The 21653-nt window shown below is 44.0% G+C and overlaps 1 non-coding gene across 1 annotated transcript; it reads left to right on the top strand.

Annotated features, from left to right (window-relative positions):
* The first annotated feature begins 12824 nt into the window (after positions 1–12824).
* Positions 12825–12897, top strand: TRNAW-CCA. The gene has a single exon. It is a non-coding gene; the product is annotated as a tRNA-Trp (tRNA).
* The last annotated feature ends 8756 nt before the right edge of the window (positions 12898–21653 follow it).

The following is a 21653-nucleotide window of genomic DNA, read 5'->3' as shown; positions in this document are numbered from 1 at the left end:
TTAACAAGCAGGTCATCTCGTCTTTCCCAAGTTGCCAAGGCATCCTAAGGTCCTCAGGAATCGCATCTCTGCGTCCTGCCCTTCCAGGTTCTGCTGAGAACCCCTCCCGCGTGTTCTATGGGGTCGGCCTCCCCGGCAGCAACCTTGCTGCATCCCGGTCCGCATCAAAGTTCACCTCCAGGGATGGTGAGTTCAAAACTTAGGGCAGCACGTGGCCCTGTCCTGGGGACGCCGGACGTTACCCCGAGGTTGGTAAAACCAGAATAGCGCCTCTATGCTGAGACCCCACCTCCAAACCTGGGCGCCCAGAGCAGGCTCCCCCTTCTGAACCGGCGGTGCCCGGTCTTCTGCTCCTGAGGCCCGTTGTGTCCATTTTCTATGGAAGGGTAGCCTGTGCCTCAGTTTCCATTTCCAACCCGAGGTGAAGCTCAAACCTCATGCCCCTGAGGCTTCTCCTCTCTGTTCCATTTTCCTGAAAACAACCCTCAACTCCCCTACCTCCTCACCATCGTGACTACACAGACTCTAACACCATTTACTTGTATAAGAAAACACAAGAACTCAGGTAAAGTAAAATAAAATGTTGCCCTTCAGCCTCCCCTCTCCGCAGCTGCTGCCCCTCGAATCCTACACCCCCACCACCAACAGTAGAATGTTCCTAAAAATGAACATTTATTGGGACTTCCCTGGCAGTCCAGTGGTTAAGACTCCGCCTTCCAATGCAGGGGGTGCAGGTTCGATCCCTGGTCCGGGAGCTAAGATCCCACATACCTCGGGGCCAAAAAACCAAAAACATAAAACAGAAGCACTATTGTAACAAATTCAATAAAGGCTTTAAAAAACGATCCGCATCAAAACAAAAAATCTTTAAAAAAAAAAAAAAAAAAAAAGAACATTTATCTTTTCAGGCTTTACATCTGCATTAAGTCAACACTGCCTCCAACCCCCCCACCCCCTGCCCAGCTTCCCCAGCACGGGTGGGTGCTGCTCCGCATAACCGAAGGGGCCACTCATGGGGTCTTGCGGAACCAAAGACTAATCTTCCCAAACATAATATTAAAGTTTTCATCTTCAGCTAAAAAAAAAAAATGAAAGAACTGCATGCAATTTTCCAATGACAAATTCCCTGGCTCCCACACATCAAACTGCAACAGTCTTAGGGCCAAGGGACCCAGTTTCGTGGGACATTTGTGAATTTCCAGGCTGATGACCAGAGTCAGGAGGTGGAAAGGGCGTTGCAGAGGAGTCCTGAGCTCCCACCCCGCCCAGCCTCTAACTAGCTTTGGGTAAGGATTTTGCTCAGTTTCCTCATCTGTGATTTGTGAGGATTTGGCTCGATTTCTAAGGATTGCCAAGCTCTGATGTTCTAATGCTCACTGTCATTCGCGATTAGTAATGACAACCCACAGGAGCTGGTCTTGACACCAGTGTCTGAAGCGTGTATGGGAGACCTCTGGTCTTCTTTCCCAAAGCAGAAACATGCCCAGTTCTTAGAGAGGATCACAGAAAGTTTTCAGTGAGGCCACAAACATTCACGGGGCATTTACTGAGTGTCAGACTATGTGCCAGATGCTGGGTGTACAATGGTGATCAAAGAAAAAAATCTATCTGAATGTCACCGTGGAACTAACAAGCAAAGAAGATCTTTTGATTGGCAGGAGAGACTTGCACTAAATAAATACATATCACCACGTGTTATGGACTGAATTGTGTTCCCCAAGATTCATATGTTGAATTCTTAACCCCAGGTGTTTGGAGATAGGGCCTTGGAAGAGGTAAGTATGGTTAAATGAAATCATAAGTGTGGGGCCCTAATCTGCAACTTTGTAAGAAGAGGAAGAGAGAGTTTTTCCTCCCTGCTCGGGGAACAGAGGAAAGGCCACGTGAAGACACAGTAAGAAGGACCAGAAACTAAATTTCCTGGCACCTTGATCATAGACTTCTAGCCTCCAGAACTGTGAAAAAATAAGTCTCTTGTTGTTTAAGCCACCCAGTCTGTGGCATTTTGTTATGGCAGCCCGAGCAAACTAATACACCATATTTCCTCAAATTCAGGATGCCACTGACTTTGTGACACTCCAATATTTTATGTACCACTAGGAAAAAAAACAAACAAACACTGCCAATTAAATATAACCCTTTAGTATCACTTGGAACATTTAGACTTATTGGAAGACTTTTAGAACCATTCAGATAGATTTTTTTTGTTGTTGCTCTTATGCAGACAAAAAGGGAAATATAATCAAGATAAGTTGTTACAGTGTTCCTAAAACTTCTTATTCAGAGTCCAACTCTTCTGAATCACTTTTCAACTCAGAGTTGAAAATAGCCCCATGGATGGATGATGGATGAGACAGCATTTCTTAAAAAGTATGCTCCACTATTGTCTGCAGGGCTCTTTCAAATCATTGACACCCATTATGCAAAATGGATGTTGGATGTTTTCCTGCTTGCCCTGTGATAGACAATACTTCCACACTAATGTCAGTAACAAAATGTAACATAGCTTCATCTACCTGTGAGAGTCTTTCTTACTTAGGTCCTTGTATTAGTTTGCTAGGGCTGCCATAACAAAATACCACAGACTGGGTGACTTAAACAATAGAAATTTGTTTTCTCACAGTTCTGGAGGCTGGAAGTCCAAGGTCAAGCTTCTAGCAGGGTTGATTTCTCCTGAGGTCTCTCTCTCTCCTTGGCTTGCCGATGACCATCTTCTTCCGGTGTCTTCACATGGCCATTTCTCTGTGCACGTGTGTCCATGGTATATCCTCCTCTTCTCATGAGGTTGCCATTCATATTGGATTAGGGCCCTACCCTTATGACCTCATTTAACCTTAGTTATCTCTTTAAAGGCCCTATTTCTAAATACAGTCACATTGGAGGGCTTCGACATACGAATTTTGGAGGGAATCAATTCGGCCCATTACAGTCTTGTAAAGCATTTAGTTGTTACACTGCAAGAATATATTAAATTAATATTATCTTTCCAATGATAAAAACTTGCCCTGCTAATATAAAATTGACAACCTGCTGTTCTGTTTCCTTGTCTCTCTGCATAAACTGTTTGCTTCAGTCCCAAATCAGAGTGTGATCTTTTCGAAGATATTTTAAATATAAATTAAAGCCAAAACGTATAATATCAATAATGCATCTAACTCAACTGAAGTGAGGGCAGTACAAACAACCATGACCAAGTCTGTGCTCTCTCAGACAATGATAACAGCACCAACAGCTGCCCGGTCCACAACACTGCAAGACAGTATTAACCGTAAGACATATTCCAATTTCAGAAATGTTAAATGTGGACAAAAGCACGTATATGTGAGATGAAGTATGGTAAAACAAATTTAATTAGGATATCCATAAAGCTCTTGTGCAGTGTGAGTTTTAACAAATTCACTTGTATATAATATGTAAACAATTTACAAAATGCAACAGAGAAGGAATTTACTCAAAATTTCCATGAACATTTTAATGATTCATTTGTTCTCATTTCTTTCTCTAATTTCCCAGGTAATAAACCCTCCACTATAAGGAATGGTTATATCCAAATGTATCTAAAATGACATTAGATACGCTGAAAGCCAACGTTTCTATAATTAATGTAGTAAATGATGATTACATTCCCTCTCTGCTTTATCTTGAGGATTGTTTATATCACATATAGAAGTGAATTTATTAAAATTCCAACCTGTGTAAGGACTTTAGGGCCATTCTGTGCAGTATCAAGTGATTGATTACACAGTGTTTTGAGGATGAGCAGAGCTGCCCTGAGAAAGTATTTCTCAAACTGACCCAAGAGGTGAATTGCATGTTGGCAGGGGAGAAGGGAGTACATATTCCAAGCAGAGCAGCATGCAGAGGCCTAGAGGTTGGAGAGAACAATCGAGAGGGTGGCTGATAGACTTGCAGCTGAGAGAGCAAGCAAGGCAGGGCGTGGCAGGACGCAAGGGTGGAGATGTAGGTAGAGGTCCTGTGGGTCCCATGTTGTTAGACCATGTCTAGACACATAACCAAGTGGAAGGAGGTCATTCATTGCCTCCGTATTCGTCATGGCAAAAGGTTAGAAACAATCTCCATGTTTCATCAATTAGGGACTGGTTAAATAATTGATGGTCCACCCAAACAAGAATTTCTAGACAGTTGCAAAAAAAGTAGACGGAACTCTTTATCGATTGATATGCAGTGATCACTAAGATATACTGAGTGCTAGATGCAAGACAGTGAGTATAATATAATATAAACTGTGTTTTTAAAAAAGAAAAATTAATTTACACTTGCTTATAGGTACGAGACTATTTCCGGGAGGACACACAAGAAACTAGAAAAGTTGGTTGCCTACAGATAGGGCATTAGGTGGCTGAGGACAGGGATGGAATGGAGAATTATAACGGCCTGCCCTTTGGACTCTTTGAAGTCTTGAATCTTACAAATGTAGTGTCTATTAAGAAGGAGGAGGAGGGAATTCTCTGGCGGTCCAGTGGTTAGGACTCCACGTTCTCACTGCCGGGGCCCCAGGTTCGATCCCTGGTCGGGGAACTAAGGTCCTGCAAGCTGCGCGGCCACTGCCAAAAAAAAAAAAAAAAAGGAAGGAGGAGAGGGAAGATGATAAAGGAGAAGTCAGATGTTTTAAGTGTAAGGGCAGCTCACGTGGGTCTGCGGCTCTGTTTCTGGAAAGGCTTGGGTGAGGACAAATAATGGTGGCGGTCCTTCGTGTTCCTTCAGAGTCCTTCAGGATTCTGTCTGGTATTTTCAGTCATTTCACGTGGGGATGCTCCTTGAGGAAGACTACAGACTTCCAGGAACCTGGACACGCAGGTTCCGAATCTCCACAGAGCCTAACCCCGTGCTGGACACACCAAAGCGGCTCTTAATTCTAGCCACCAGATCTGCTGGTTCACCTCCCTCCCCTCATAACGGCCTCTGGAGTCTCCCCAACACAAATGCAGCATAAACAAGCTGAGGAACTGCTCTTCTCCCAGTTATGCCAGACTGCTCTCAGGGTCAGAGAAACATGCCTTTAGTAGAAGTGCTCTTTGTGGTTAAAATCACTGTCACAGGCACCCAGAGAAGGCATCTACAAACTGAGGATTCACAATCCATCAGTGAGTTGTGAAATCAATTTAGTGGGTCCAACTAGCCTTAAAAAAAAAAAAAAAAGAACAGAATTTTTAAAAACTCAGAATGCATCACACACTAGTAAGGGTAAGTATTGCATTGTGCAAATGTTTAATTTCAAATATGTATATGCACAGTGGGTCATGAGGTGGAATGCATTTCTTACTGCGGGTTGCAGCCCAAAGTGTTTGAAAACCAGCGGTCTAGAGAAGTAAGTGAGGACAAGGACCGCGGAGTCAAGCAAAGAGTGGTTCAACCCGACCTCTACAAGTTCCAGTCCCCTGCATGTTCACCCCACCATCTCTCGTGGGTAAAACGTGGAGATGGCAATGCATCATGGGATTGCTGTAAGGTGCTTAGTGCAGTGGTCAACATTCAGAAATTACTATCATTCAAGAATATTACTATCGCCACCAAGAAATAGTCCCTTCATCTTGTCAAGCCTCCTGGCCCACCAGCAGACCACGGACTTGGCCGCCCTCAGAGGGCTCCTGACCAGCAACTTCTCCTCAGCTTCCCCGCTCAGGCCACCCAGGCAGCAGCTGGGTCCACAGCTCCCTGCTTCTTGACCATCAAAGGAGCCAGGTGATGGGAAAGGCACGTCTCAGTTCAGCAGAGAACATTACTTTGCTCTAATGGGGACATTTGTTATCTTGGCCCCCTTTCGGCCTTGGTGCCAGGGAAATAGATGGTCCCCAGCCACTATAATTCCTTCCTGGGAGATTTAAAGAGGAAAACGATGAAGAGAAAGACGGCAGCTGATTTGTGGTTTGAAAGAATATATGATATGCATGTCCCCGTCCAAAATTAAGGATGATGAATCAATGTCTGACAGCGAAAGAAAGTGCTGTATACCTGGGCCTTTGAAGAAAAGACTTTCCTTCTACTGGTTCCCAGTTTCAGCCTTTGAACAATGCGGAGGGTTTGTTCTGAGTCCCTCCTTCTGGTGGAAATCCCAAAGCCTACTTCCTTCCTTCTCTCACACTTCCCAAACCAGCTGCCAACTCTGCGTGCCCACCCAGGGCACAAGGAAGGAGAGGGGGTTGTAGCAGCCGAGAGCCTGAGGATGTGGGGAAACCACCAGATGCTCCCTGTTGAATCAGGACCTCGCCCAATGCCTGTGGACCATGGAGGACCGAAATGCCCTCTCAGTTATGGGTGGCTTAGCTGGCAGAGCTGAATGTGGCCCATAAGGATGTCCATAAGGGTCCACACCATGACCAGGTACCACATTATACTCACTGCCTTGTATCTAGCACTCACATAGCTTGAAGATGACTGCACATCCATAAGTAAAGAGTTCCACCTTCTTTTCTTGTAACTCTCTAGAAATTCTTGTTTGCGTGGACCATCATTTATTTAACCAGTCCCTTACTGATGAAACACTGCTTCCTTTGCTCTTATTTCACATTCCCAGCCTCTGCAGGAATACTGGGCGAGGGGGGCAGAGCATAAAAAAGAGAATCCCCACGTGCTCAGGTCTCATGAGTAGAACAGGCTCTGGATGGAGAGGAGCTCCTTAGTGATATCTTCATGTGACTTAGCCCTAGAGAGTCCATAGTTCTTCCAGGGAGAAAAGCTCCAAGGGGCTGACAGAGGGGAGATTACTGTGTTCTAGGAAGCTTGTCACCTTAATGGCCTGATGAGAGGTGGGTGACAGAGATAGATCAGGATATCGTAGATTACTTACTGGATTGCCATTATCATTAACAGTCTTATAAGTCTATAATATACTGTACCTCGGCAGCAAGTGCCACTGTTAGACATGGAAATCAGGCCAGCAATTAGGAAGACAGACAGCAAGTCAGATCCACACAGAACACTTCTGACTTTGGAATTCAAGGTACTGGCTCAAGTGCAAAATTTAGACTTGAGTTTTTAATCAAGCTTGTGTTTCTAGACCCTCATTCTCTCTCGGTCCCTGTTCTCTCTTCCTCACCTCTCTGACCAATAACTGCCGGCTCCTCCTCCTTTCACCTTCCTTGATGATAATATCATCCTTCATGTGCATGTCACTTTACATTTTCCCCAAGCATGTTTATGTGTATTTCTTCTTCACAGTAACTCCGTGGAGTTGGTAGGGGCAGGTATTCTCATCCTCATCTTATGGGTAGAAGAAGTTGAGACGTAGAGTTATTAAATAAAATGAAACTAAGACTAGGATCCAGGCAAGACCGAGGACCAAATCTCAGTCCTTATTTCCAACCCATTTCCAGTTCCACAATCACACACACACCCACACAGACACACACACACACACACACACTCACACACACATTTACGCTGACACACATCATACACATTCACATATATACTCACACTCTCTCACACTTCACACTCTCACACACTTTTACACACGCACCATGACTGTCCTTCTGATCAGACTTTCCATTTCCAACAGTATTAATTCCTAATTATTGAGATGAGGGACTCAAAGATCCTTCTCCTTATCCAACTCCCCCCAACTTTTCAGTGACAAAAAATATAGAACCTAGCTGTTTCTCATGGGGCCTTGGCCAAGGTCTCCGGGACTTTACTAAGAGCTGCTTCTCAGGCTTCCCTCTGTCTTCACTCTCTTGACAGCAACGCTGCTCAATGCCCCCAGTGATTCTTGATGAGGAGCCTCCTCCACACAATCCTTTGCCTATCTTTTGGGTGGAATAAAAGCAGAAGCAAGTTTTGGGCCTCTGTGGTTCACTGCTCCTCAATCCTGCTCAAGAGGAGGAAATACTAATCTGGCTACTCGTGGGCAAGACCCCGGTGCATTAAAGTAGTCGGCCCAGGCGGTCTGCTTCCCCCAATCCCATAACCTCAGTCTAATCATGAGCAAGCATCAGACAGACCCAAACTCAGGGAGCTTCTACAAACTATGTGACCAGTACTCTTCTAAAGTGTCATGGTCATGAAAAACAAGGAAGGACTGAAAAAGTATCACAGAGCCGAGCAGCCTAAAGAGACAGGACAACCCAGCGCCATGTGGGATCCTTGCTTGGCTCCTGGAACAGGAAAGGACAGCAGGGGAAGAACTGGTGAAATCTGAATTGAGTCTGTAATTCAGCTCATAGCCCTGTACCAATGCTCATTTCCCCGTTCTGACAAGGGTACTATGCGTATGTAAGAGGATAACGTTAGGGGAAGCTGGGTGAAAGGTATATGGGAATTCTCTGTTGTATCATGGGAAGTTTTCTGTAAATCTAAAAGTATTCCAAGATAAAATGTTTGTTAAATAAATGGCAGGTCCTGCCTAGGTTACCACAAAGCAGCGTGTTGTATGTTCACTCAGGCTCGTACAACTGATGGTTACATGTGACAAGAGCATGCCTAGAGCCCATGCGTCTGAGCCTCGCCTGGTGGGTAACTGCTCATGGAGGGATGGAGGGTATGTGCTACAGTGATATACTTGCTGGTACTGTTTATTGGGGCACACATGCCAAGGCCTGAATTTTAAATAAATCAGTGCAGAGTTACAACCTTCCAAACCAATGACATGTTAAAAAAAAGTGTGTGTGTATATATACATACACATACATATGCACATACATACACACACACACACACACACTGATGGCAGAAAAAGCTCTATGCTAATGTCTGTGCAATATGAGTTAGCCTAGCAAAACAAATTAACATGTTGGTTTTTAATATGTTGCTATTTGGCATATACCCATTGGAGTTGTGTTTTTCTGTTACAGCTATAAAAATAGTTTTTGAATAAAATTCAAACTGCTTCTGCAGAGAGAGACCTGGGTTCCCACAGAACAGTCTGAGAATCACTGGGGCGATTGTTTGATTTTACAGGTGTGTGTCCTGACAGGCTTAACCAAGGTCACCCAACAAGCTGGAATGGGAACCCAGGTCTCCTGGCTTCCCGTCCTGGGCTCTCTGTACCACGGACAGCTCAAGGGCAGGCCCAGTGCTGGAGCCCTGAGTCCACGGACAGCCTGGACCAGGAGTCTGGAAGGATACAGTGGGCAGCTCTGAAGAGGGAGTGTTGGGCAGACAGTTTCCTAAGGAGGTCACCACAGTCAGCAGGAAGGTATCAGATGGTGGGGGACAGGTTGTGATGCCCCTGGTGAATGACAGCCCACCTGTGAGAGTGCGGAAGACAACTCCAGCCCTCCCCGGGACAAGGGACCAGAGGTGCTGACAGCTGAGCCCAGCTGCCCCACTGACGAGCCCTTGTTGAAGGACTGAGTTATCAGCTATGATATTATGTCCGCAGAGAAAGGGGAAAACATGGAGGCTGGATTTTCCGGGAGCATCAGAGGCCGTGGGAGGATGGCCCTGACATTGTAAGAGGACGTTCAGGGACAGACAGACAGAGGGGAACCACACTCCAAATTCTATAAGAAAAATTGAACAATTCCTAGATAAATATTCCAATTGATCCAAACAAACCCTCTGTAAGAGCTAAGTATGATGTAATACACACAGGCATTCAAAATCCATATCCATCTAAGCTTTAGTGGTTCTGTTCCTACAGCCCCAAGCCTCTCCTGGCAGACGACTCAGCAAACCTCAGAGCTTCCTGCTATGAGCATCCAGTCAAACAGAGAGCCAGACCACCAGCCAGGGAATGGTGCTGGAGGCAGCATGTGGGTGCTGAAAGACTGCTGGGCCTGGGGGGCCCCGTCCTGCGGCCTCTGCTGCTTTTTAGCCGAGTACCCTCGGTTCAGGCTTTCACAGTCCCCACATACCTGTATCCTCACCTTTTGAAGGAGGTCATCACTTTCCAATTCTAAGCCAGAACGCATCACTTCCCTATAAACCTTCTGGTGGTTTCCCCTTCAATTAAAATAAAACCCAAGCTCCTGCCCCTGGCCTGCACGTCCCCAAAGGATCTGGCTGTTCCCTATCTTCTTCACCTCATTTTTATACTGCTTCCTCCCTCTATTCATCCTCCAGCCTCACAGGTCTTCTTCAAGTCCCCAGACAGCACCTCCAGGCTGTTCACTAGCTGGTCCGTGACTAGAGCATGAGCCCCCCTCCCCCAGATCTTCCCACGGTTGCTCCTTCCTGCCATTCATACTTCCACAGAGAAGCCTTCTCTCAGTACCGTGCAGTTTTCATTTCTAGATGAACGTTATCCATGTCTAAGATTATCGCATTTATTTATTTGTATTATCTGCCTCCCCGTCTTAGAATGTCAGCCCCTTATGTGTCCTGTTCAGGGCTGTATCTCCAGTGCCTAGCACAGTGCCTGGAATACAGTAGGTGCCCAATAAATAGTTACTGTATGGATGAGTGAATGGATTCTTCCCTCACCTGACATGTCTCTGCCCTTGGATTTTTCCACATCAGAGATGTTCCCTAGATGCATCTTAGAGTCCGTTTGTCAAGAAGCAGAGGCTTTGATTTAAAAAATGCTTTGCTGTGTGTATCTCAGGCAGGGTGTTTCTGCTCCATTTTCTCCCCCTAATGCGTGATAGCACAAACCACAGTCTACAACCCATCCCGAGACCACGCGGCTTCCCGCCTGGGACTTTCACATCCACTGCACCTGGTTTACAAGCCAAACGCTGATATTTTTCTTGTCCTTGGGTAAACTCTAACATTCACGTCAGATTGTTCTTCTGTCTTAGGAATTTTGGACTTAGAAGGATATTGAAAGGACAGCCCAAGGCTAAAAGAGATTCAGAATTTCCTACCTTGAATAGGGAACCTCAGCATCACAGACAGATGTTTTTGGCTTAGTCTACTCACTGCAGCCCTCATAAGCAGGCTTCACACACAAATTGTTGAGTTCCAAGTCCCTGGTATTTATGAGCTAGGGCACGGGCACTGGCACCGCCATCTTTGCTCAGATCAGTAAGAATGAGAGAAAGACACTCCTTAAGAAGAAGAATAAAGTAGAGGGACTTGCCTTACCAGATTTCAAGATGTATTATGCCGACCCATATCCTTGATACAGAAGTGGCATTTCAGGTCACTGGAAAAAGGATGAATGTACAATAAATGTTGTTAAGTCAAGTGACGATCCAAGGTAAGGAAGGGGAGGAGGAGGGAAAGATATGAATTCCTACTCAATCCAAAATAAAAAGCAATCCCAAGTGGATCAAAGACTTAAATATGAAAGACAAACATTAAAACATTTAGAAGATAATATAGGTGAGTATTTTTATAAGCTCAAGATAAGAAGGATTTCTTGAGAAACAAGAATAAAAGATTGATAAATGTTGGCAACTCTAAAATCAAGACCGGGGCTTCCCTGGTGGCGCAGTGGTTGAGAATCTGCCTGCCAATGCAGGGGACACAGGTTCGAGCCCTGGTCTGGGAAGATCCCACATGCCACGGAGCAACTAGGCCCGTGAGCCACAATTACTGAGCCTGCGCGTCTGGAGCCTGTGCTCCGCAACAAGAGAGGCGGCGATAGTGAGAGGCCCGCGCACCGCGATGAAGAGTGGCCCCCACTTGCCACAACTAGAGAAAGCCCTCGCACAGAAACGAAGACCCATCACAGCCAAAAATAATAAATAAATAAAATCAAGACCGGGCTTCCCTGATGGCACAGTGGTTAAGAATCTGCCTGCCAATCTAGGGGACACGGGTTCGAGCCCTGGTCCGGGAAGATCTCACATGCCATGGAGCAACTAAGCCCGTGCGCCACAGCCTGCTCTCTAGAGCCCGCGAGCCACAACTACTGAGCCTGTGTGCCACAACTACTGAAGCCCGTGTGCCTAGAACCTGTGCTCTGCAACAAGAGAAGCCACTGCAATGAGAAGCCTGCGCAACGCAACGAAGAGTAGCCCCCGCTCGCCGCAACTAGAGAAAGCCCGTGCGCAGCCAAAAATAAATAAATTTTAAAAAAATAAGTAAATAAAATAAAATAAAATAAAATAAAAACAAGACCTTCTGTTCAAAAATAAAAAAAATTTTGAGTTATCAAAAGATATCATTAAATAAGTAAGTACTAACTGGGAGAAAACATTTGAAAGATATTTAATCAGCCAAGGATTAGTATCCCAAACACAGAAATAAGTCTTACAAGTTTATTTAGAAAAAGACAATAACCCAAAAGAGAAAGAACAAAGGACATGAATAGGAATGTCACTAAAGGGGAAATATGAAAAAACAAAACACATATGACAAAACAATCAACATCACTAATGATCAGGAGAATGTAAATGAGGAGCACAATGAGAAGCCGTACAATACTCACCAGATCGGCAAGAATTAAGAAACCTGAGGATGACAGGTGGTGGTGAGGGTGTGGAGCAATGGGAAATCTGTTGTGGGAAGTAAACACTAATGCAATCATTTTGGGAAACAATATGGAAACATCTTGAAAGTTAAAACTGTACCCACCATCAGCGAGTGATTCTCCTCCAGGTATACACCCTAAAGAAATTCTTACATGTGTACAAGGTGTTTGCAACCATAATATTATAATCAAAAGCCTGAAACAACCCAAATGTCCATTAGCAAGAAAGTGAATACATAAATTCTGGTATATTCACACAAATGGGATATTAAGCAGCAGTGAAAAATGAATGCCATACGTCTACTCATAGCCATGAGGATAATCTTAGAAACATGTTGATTAAAAGGCAAGTCATAGAGGACTATAATCAATATATTTTTAAACTCAAAAGCAAACAGAATGAAACATATTGTTTAATAAGTCACGAAGATGAGGAGGTAAAACTATATTTTAAAAAATCCAGGGAATGGAAACATAAAATTGAAAATAGTTGTTATCTGGGACTTCCCTGGTGGTCCAGTGGTTAAGACTCCATGCTCCCAATGCAGGGGGCCCAGGTTCGATTCCTGGTCAGGGAACTAGATCCTGCATGCCGCAACTAAAGATACCACATGCCACAACTAAAGATCCTGCATGCCGCAACTAAAGATCCCACATGCCACAACTAAAGATCCTGCACGCTGCAACTGAAGATCCCGCATGCCACAACTAAGACTCGGCACAGCCAAATAAATAAGTATTAAAAAAAAAAAGAAAAGAAAATAGTGGTTATCTTTGTGGGACAGCAGGGGCCATGCACTCTTGGGGGGGAATGCATCCATGGTATTGGTAAAACATTGGTTCTTAATTTTGGCGGTGGCTTCACCAGTGTGTGTTTCATTGCCATGCTTTATTTATTGCTTTATTACATAGACACTACACATACTTTTGTATATATTAAATATTATATAATAAAAAATTAAAATATTAAGAAAGAAGGCTAGGAAAAGCCGTCTGTGGTCCCAAATCTCATCATCTCATAAAGGACATTTATTTGTCCTTTGGGAGCACACTGAGACTGATTTAGGTCACACGGATTTGTGTGGTAAAACCACTGTTGCTCGTTCATTCAACAGATATTAGGGAGCCTCCACCGTGTCTGCACTGGAGACTCACCACTGGGCAAGACAAACGTGGTCCGTGCTCTTGTTCTTCTGGACCTAAAATTCTCGCAGCTGCTCAGAGGCCTGCAGAGGTGAGATGCCTCATTTTCTTCCTCTTGAGCTAATGTCTTCTGAGAAGAGGCAGTGGACAGGGAGGAGGGCCAGTCTTGAAACTGGCCTTTAACACAATCTCTTCTGGGCTCTAGAATCTGCCTCCCAGACAGTTTGTAATAAGACTTTCTTTGGCTACCAGGCTGTCCTCCAAATTAATTAAAGCCTGTAGGCCTTTCTATACAGCTGCCTGATGTCATTTGCTTGGAATCCGGATGCTGGTGCTACTGCTGAAATGTGAATGTAAATGGCTTGGAGCTGTGCTTTTCACAAGCGTTGGTGTGTGTCTTGTGTGCCCAGCCCTATTCCTCTCAACTACCTGGTGTGTTTAGGCAGCTCAACCCTAAACACCGGGTCTCCCTTGATGCGTTGGGTCTCTCAGTCCCTGCTTGCCTGCCTCTCACTGCCGGAGTCCGATGACGTAGAGCTAGTCCTACAGGAAGGGGAGGGATGGCTGAGGACTTCGCTCCACCCCGAGCTCTGCTGTCACACATGCCCCGGATGCACTGACAGGACAGTCCCTCCTCTGTGCTGAGGAGAAAGGGTCCAACCAACTCTCTAAGCACCATTACTTCCTCTTCAACCAGGGGTCTCCATTTTCTTCCTGAGTCTCAAGATTTCCAGGAGTAGCACTAGAAAAGCTTACTTGTGTGTTTATCATTCTGGTCTCTGGATAAATTCCCACTCACTTAGAGAGAAAAAGAACCTGCTCTAAGCTCCACCTTTGCCTGAATAGATGAGTTATTAATCAGACTAAGAGAAGGCTGAAGTATGGGAGTGCCCAAGAAGAGGGTGGGAGAGGATCAATGCTCTGAGGAGAGGGGCTCGAAAGGGGTGGCAAACTCAGGGAGACCCCACGACAAGGAAGCCAGGCGTGAAGGGCCTGGGGTGATCTTTCCTCTAGTGCTGTCCTAGAGGCCTTTCTGTGACCATGGAAATGTTCTGTATCTTTACCGTCCAATATGGTAGCCATGAGCCCCTTGTGTCTCTTGAGCACTTGAAATAGTGCGGTGACCAAGAAACTAAGTTTCTAATTTTATTTGATGTTAATTGATTTAAATTTGAAGAGCCACATCTAGTTAGTGGCTATGTATCAATGCATTAGACAACAAGGCTCTAAAAACTTAACAAAACTAAAAAAAAAATTTTTTTTTAATTTAAAAAGATGAGGTGTCTTGGAGGGAGACCAGCACCCCTGGGGGCTTCCAGCAAGTTCTGAGCAAGTTCAGGGACTCTGTATGAGCAGAGTTTCAGCAGGCTATGATAATGGGAGTTTCTCCCTGATGCTAAGGGAAAAATCCAGATCCACCTCCAAAAAACCAATCTCCTTTTCTAGGTACCAAGAGACAGGAGGTTAAAGACAGATAAAAAGAAAGCCATCATTGTGTTGTTTCTAATACCAACACATTGGAAATAATAGCAGATAAACTGAATAAAGACTGATGGACACATAGAATGGAATATTATATAAACATTAAAAATCATGATTTAAGATAATTTTCATAATGTAAGTGAAAAAAGCAGAACATAAAAAGTATACACACTTCATGACTGAAATTTTATGGAGGAAAATACATTATATGTGTGTGTGTGTGTGTGTGTATATATATATGCATAGAAAAAAGCTTAGAATGAAATATACTAAAATATCAAGAGGAGTCATTTTCTGGGTGGTGAAATTATGAGTATTTTTACTTCCTTTTTTATACTTTTTGTATTTTTCCAAATTTTATTTATTTTATTATTTGTTTGTTTGTTTATTTATTATTTAATACCAAAAAATCTCTTTTTCAAAGCAGCTCTAAAGAGCTTTTAATAATGCGGAAAATGCACTTTATAGATAAGCAAAAGAAAAGCAGGATGTCATATAGGACATGTAGTTCTACTTAAACTATATAAACCAGGTGTACAGACCAGATTGGAATGGTTACAGCACTCTGGTGAAAATCTGCACTTTTATATTATATTACTCTTCTCTGTGGCCATCTTTTCTGCAATTATATGTGTATTATTTTCTAAAATAGGGGGAAAAACTCTAAATCATCTAGATGAGATTCCAGCCCCGAACACTGAAACAAGCATCATTGGGCCCTTCCTCCCAACCCTGGGTAGACTTGAGTGATCCTCTCCCATGTCCCCTGTGGGACACAGGGCGTAGGCTCCAGCCCAGCGACCGCAGTGGCCTCATGGCACTCCCATGCCACAGAGGATGGCCACTCGCTCACCCTCAGAGGCCGACCCTTTCTCCTCCGTCCCCCTCCCACCCCATGATCACAGAGGTTCATTGAAGGCGATCAATAAATATGAAAAACAATTGATTTTCTTCTCCCCTCCCCCACTCTTTCTCTGAATGATTCTGTCTGCCATGCTTAATGGGAATCACACAAGAAAGGATGTGCTGCAGTTTCCCTATTGGGACACTGGGTTCCCTCTCCTCTCCACCCCCTCCTTCGGTACTTTCAGGGATCTCAAGATTGGCGGCAGCCCTCTTTATCAGCGTGGCAGATGCTGCTGCCTCTTCTGCTTGGCTCACACGTATCCTGTGCTGGGCTCCCCCCGTCTGCTGCATCCCCCCCGCTAAGATCCCAAAGCCAGCATCCCTCTTAGAGCCAACCAAAGCTCAGCTGCAGCTGCCCTGACCTGTCCCAGGGGTACAGGAAACCGTAACAGCTGGCTTACCAGTATCCACGGGGCACCCCAGAGCCTTAAGAAAGGAGAATTCTCAGATAGATGCCCATCTTAGTGAAGAATCTCCTTCCCTTCATCTCAAGACAGAGCAGTTCAGAGCTTTAAATGGACCTGAGTCTAGTGGGAACCCCACCAAAGCACTCCACAGGGAAGCCTACTTCCATACTGTAGACACAACCTTGGCATTTACACATTTAACCTTCACTATTTTGACCCAGGAAGTCCATCATCCAATGTGACTTGCAATTCTATTAAGGTGTGAATTTGAATTGTTTGTGCTATATGCTTAATATGGCCAAAGCAAAATTGAAATAAAAAATTGAATATTCATTTGGGAGGGAAACTGAGGCACCAAGTGAGGAAGGTATTGGTACAACAAGCCCTTAAAGGGTCTGATTTCAGAATCATAGAGGAGTGCTCAGCGTAGTCGGAACAGAGCCGACCTGGATTTATAAAATGTCACCGTTTCTTGATATAGCAGGCTCTCCCAACAATTTGGAAAACACACACACACACACACACACACACAGAGTTTATTCATACCCTTAAACTACACTGCTTGCCCTTAAAGCTCTCCAGTCAGTCATCATTGCCTTCTGTGGAATTCAAATTATTCCCATCGGATCCTAATCACCTGCTCTCAGATCACGAAAATGGGGACCCTCTAGGTGAGCCTGCCTCTGGTGGACATCTGACCACTGTAGCCAGGGGGATCTCTCCTCATCCTGTTACCTCTCCTCTCTTTCCTCTTATTCCCATCCACTTCAATCCATCCCCATGCTCCTCTTCTTAACCCTTTTCTCCTAAAATTTCCTATTGTGCCCTGTGTCTGTCTGTGACACTGAAGAGCACTCATTACATCTCAAGGAGGAAGGACAGGCCACACTGGGTCCAAAGCACAATCCATGTATTCCAGGAGCAAGCCCAGTCGGGGTCCAGAGGAGGAAGCCCTCACATTCTGCATGAACAGTACATACCGGCTCCTGAATGGAGCAAACATCCCTTCTGTGTGTGTGTGCTTGGGACCAGACCCCGTAACGCATGGCTCACCAACCAGGTAGTAGCGGGGAGGAAACTGAACAGACGGACAAGTCATGCCCAGGTGTATGGAGGAGGGTTGAGTCAAGAGTAGGGAAAGGACAGATGTCTGGGGAAGAAGCAGGTAGAGCCCAGTGAGAGTCGTTCTGTGAGATTCAGTTCAGGGCACCAATCCTCTGGCTGATGGTCTTAATCCCATCACTACACAGTCGGTCCTGCAGGCAAGGTTTAAATCTGTTAAGTCACAAGGGGCTTGGTGACACCTTAAGAGAGGTCAGTGTTTTACTCAGCTACGAAAGTGTCTCCACTTCCAGGAGGCTGTTTTTGATCTGGAACAGGAGAACAGTGGGCACCCTGGGCAAGGAGAAGGGCCGAAAAGCACAATGGAAGGAAAAGGTCCAGCAGTGAGGAAGGCGGCCAAGAACCTAACACGCACCAGCCTCTTTCTCCCCAGGATCAACCTCAACTGCTTCCTCTTCCTCTTTGTTTTGTTTTGATTTATTTTTTTCCCTCCTCACCTCTCCTGCTCTGAATCTTTTCCATTTTCCATGGATTAGTCTCTACTTCAGTCATGGTGGCTACAGGTTTCCCAACTTGTCTGCCTCATCCATTCACCTGGGCATGTGTCCCAAGGACTTCATTGGACCATTTTCAAATCATGCTCCTTTCATAGCCTCCATACAGCATCTTGACTTCCTTCCTCCCTCCCTCCCTTCCTTCCTTCTTTTTTTTTTTTTTTCCTTCCTTCCTTCTTCCTCTCCAGCATCCCTCCTTCCATTCTTCTCTCCTTCTGTATTTATTAGGCACCTGTTTATATGCTAGGCACTGGGACAATAAAGATAAATAACACGCAAACTAATAACACAGAGCATCCCTCCCACCTTTCTCCTCTCAAACTACACTTCAAAAGCTAAGCCCACACTTTTTTTTAACTGAAGTATAGCTGATTTACAGTATTGTGTTAGTTTTAGGTATACAGCAAAGTGATTCTGTTTTATTTACATATAAATAAATATTCTTTCCCATTATAGGTTATTACGAGGTATTGAATATAGTTCCCTGTGCTATACAGTAGGTCCTTATTGTTTATCTATTTTATATATAGTAGTTTGTATCTGCAAATCCCAAACTCCTAATTTATCCCTCCCCCCTTCCCCTTTGGTAACCATAAGATTGTTTTCTATGTCTGAGAGTCTGTTTCTGTTTTGTAAATAAGTTCATTTGTATCATTTTTTTAGATTCCACATATAAGTGATATCATATGATATCTGATTTACTTCACTTAGTATGATAATCTCTAAGTCCATCCATGTTGCTGCAAATGGCATTATTTCATTCCTTTTTATGTAAGTCCACGTTCTGAGTGCAGCAAACACACGAATTTTCAATCCACTGCTTCCCCTGACCCTGGCTCTCCCTCCCCTCAGTGGATCTCGAGCAATTAAATGAGCTCCATGCCCTGGTTTCTCTATTGATACAACAGGAACAGTAGTAAAATAGAAAATCCTTTTTTTCTCTTCACAACCTTGAAGAGAAGCACCTTCATTTGTCTATAGTACAATGATTTGCATCCCTCTAGGAACGCATAGAAAACGAAGTGGTATTATTAAACACGCCAGTGAAAGATATTTCAAAATTCAGAGAATGTGTTTCTATTTTCTATATTAATGCTTTGGTAAATCTGCCCTAGAGATTGCATTATAATAATATCTCAGTTTAAAGTAAACTGAATCCATTATTCTACTTTAACGTAACAGAGTATTCAGATATATGTGTGATTTTTTGTTTTCTCTAACTCACAATTTGAAAAAGAGCTTTCAGTAAGAATTCCCCCCCAAAAAGTTGCTATTTTTCCTAGAATTTCTATTATCTAATAATTATCATACTACTCAAAAGCATGAGTTACATCAAGGATTTATAGATTATTTTTTGAGTTGTAGCACGTTGTACAAGAAGGAGCATTAGAATCAAGTCCCGAGACCAAAGTTCAATGCCAACATTGCTATTTACTAATCCTGTGTCTCTTTTAGTCAAAGTTCTGTCAGTTGCCAGCACAGAAATCAAATATAAATGATCTTTATATTTTTTAGAAAGAATTCATTGGAAGGACATTGGGGTATTTCATGAAACTGAAGGAAGAATTGAACAAGACGACACATGAAGAAAAGGCACAAGAGTGGCCCCAGGCACACAGCATCAGGAGAGTGTGGGATTCCTTCCAATTGTGCTGCCCTTCATGGACTTAATCTCAAGAACCCCTCAGGCTCAGTTTCAAATATCTGACTTCGAAGAAAGAGACTGATAAGCCCAGCTTTAGACCAGGATTGAGAGGTAGCTGTTTCTGAGGCCTAACCCAGGGGGGATCCACCAGAATAGGATAGCAAGCCAGATGTGGCCCTGCAGGCCTCCCCCTATACTACAGCCATTCCCAGAAAAAGAGGGACATCAGTAGAGCCAGGAGTCATTCCCAGAGGCCTCTGCCAGAGTCTTTGGGCAAGTGACCCAATTCCTGGGCCTCCATTCCTTCTGTAAATTCAGAAGTTGGACTCTATTACTCCTAAGATCCCTTCTGCTTCTTTATCCTGTAGTTAACGGTGGTGGTTCCTAGTGCTTCTAGAAAACAGTAATGGGAAGCTTTAGACTATTTTCAATATTTCCAAAAATGTAACAGAAATTGTTTGTTGGAGATAAGTCTGCCCAGGCCCCCTAAAAAATCATGTTTCAATTTATAACCTAGAATTATTTCAACAAGTGGGATAGCCATAGCCATATACAGATCAGAAGCTCTGACTGGCAGTTAATTTTGCTTAACATGAGACAGGGAAATGATCATCCTTTAATCAGTGTAAAGCCTGACTGAGAAAATGTCTTGTGAGTGAAAAGCATCGGCACCCTTAATCTATGCTGTAAGGAGAAACAATTTATTTGTGGGAAGTTGGAATAAATTTTCTCATCCACATCTACAGATACCTACAAGAGAACTTTGGAAAACAGAGAACTTATGGCTGCCCCTGCCTTGCCCCTAGAAGAAAAGCCATTGGTGTCAACATCCAAAGTAAGGAAGACGATGAACTTAGCAGGAGGCCTCTGAAAGAAGAACTTGATGTTTCATCTCAGGAAAGTGGTCATAAATACACTTACCCTCTTTTAAGGAACTCAGAAGGAGAACTTGAAACCTAATGGACTTGTAACTACTTCTCGGTGTGGACATTAACAATTAAAACATGTTAAGGTAACAGACAATCATAACATATTCTTATGCCTTAAATATTTTGGATTAATGTTGGTCTAAAAAATTATAGCTTCCTTTGAGAAACTAAACAACAGAAAAGAAGTTGATCTCTGCCTAGCACCAAGTTGGATGTGGGGAGACCTGGCTTCTAGTTAGTCCTACTCTTCCTGTAACTAGTTCACCTCTCCCTCTGAGCTTCAGTTTCCTCCTCTGTAGACTGAGATGTTCAATATAAGGCTCTCTGAGATTCTTTCTAGCTCCATTTTCTGTGTTATTAAAATAGCATATGTTGCTTGAGCTCCTTCTATTAATATGTATTAATTATGTCCTTTAATCCCCAACAACATACCATTTTCATTCCAGTTTTATAAAAGAGGAAACTGACACATAGGGAGGTCAAGCTAGGGAGGAACAGGGTCAGAGGTCTGTATCCAGAAAGACGCTCATGGCCTTACTCACGCAGACACGGGAAATTTCCCCACATCCCCTTCCTCCAATTTCTGCAACACAATCTGAGCAGACGCTTGCATGTGCAGTTCTTTTCATCTTTCCCCCGACATCACCCCTAATCACCTAAGTTACTTGTCTCTAAATTGCCTGCAATTTGTCTTCATCTCTCAAGAACCGAAGAGATGACGGCAATATGTCTTCCAGGTGCGGTTTCCTTGGAGCCCCCCAAACGAGGAAGTAAACTTCTTTCGTGGAAGTCCCTAGGAAGTCCCCTACAGAAGAGTATCAGCTCTGTCTGCCCTGGAAGGTGGGAAAACACAGAACTCAAAGAGAGCCAGAGCCCCAAAGGGGATAACTGCCTAACAGCTGAAGAGACTGGGAGACAGAACCCAGGCCAAAAGGTTAAAGAAACTGGAATTTGCTCACCTAAATGTAATAATACTGATAAACATTGGGAAACAATCCTCCATGGGGGTCCCACAATTTTGCATGTCTTGCAAGCAGTGTACAGACTGTTCTTTGTCCCAGACCACCTTTTCAAGAATGTTTGCATAGCAAACAGACCTGGAAGATATAGGGTCTCAGTCCAGAACAAAGGGCCGGCATGTTTACTGCCTATTATAAAAGATTTGGGTTCCCTAGGTTCAGGGTTTCTCTCCTACAGTGGAACTCC

This window comes from Balaenoptera musculus, chromosome 9 (assembly GCF_009873245.2).
Source record: "Balaenoptera musculus isolate JJ_BM4_2016_0621 chromosome 9, mBalMus1.pri.v3, whole genome shotgun sequence".
Taxonomy (NCBI): Eukaryota; Metazoa; Chordata; class Mammalia; order Artiodactyla; family Balaenopteridae; genus Balaenoptera; species Balaenoptera musculus.
Note: the sequence above shows the minus strand (reverse complement) of the source record. Positions and strands in the feature narration are given on the sequence as shown.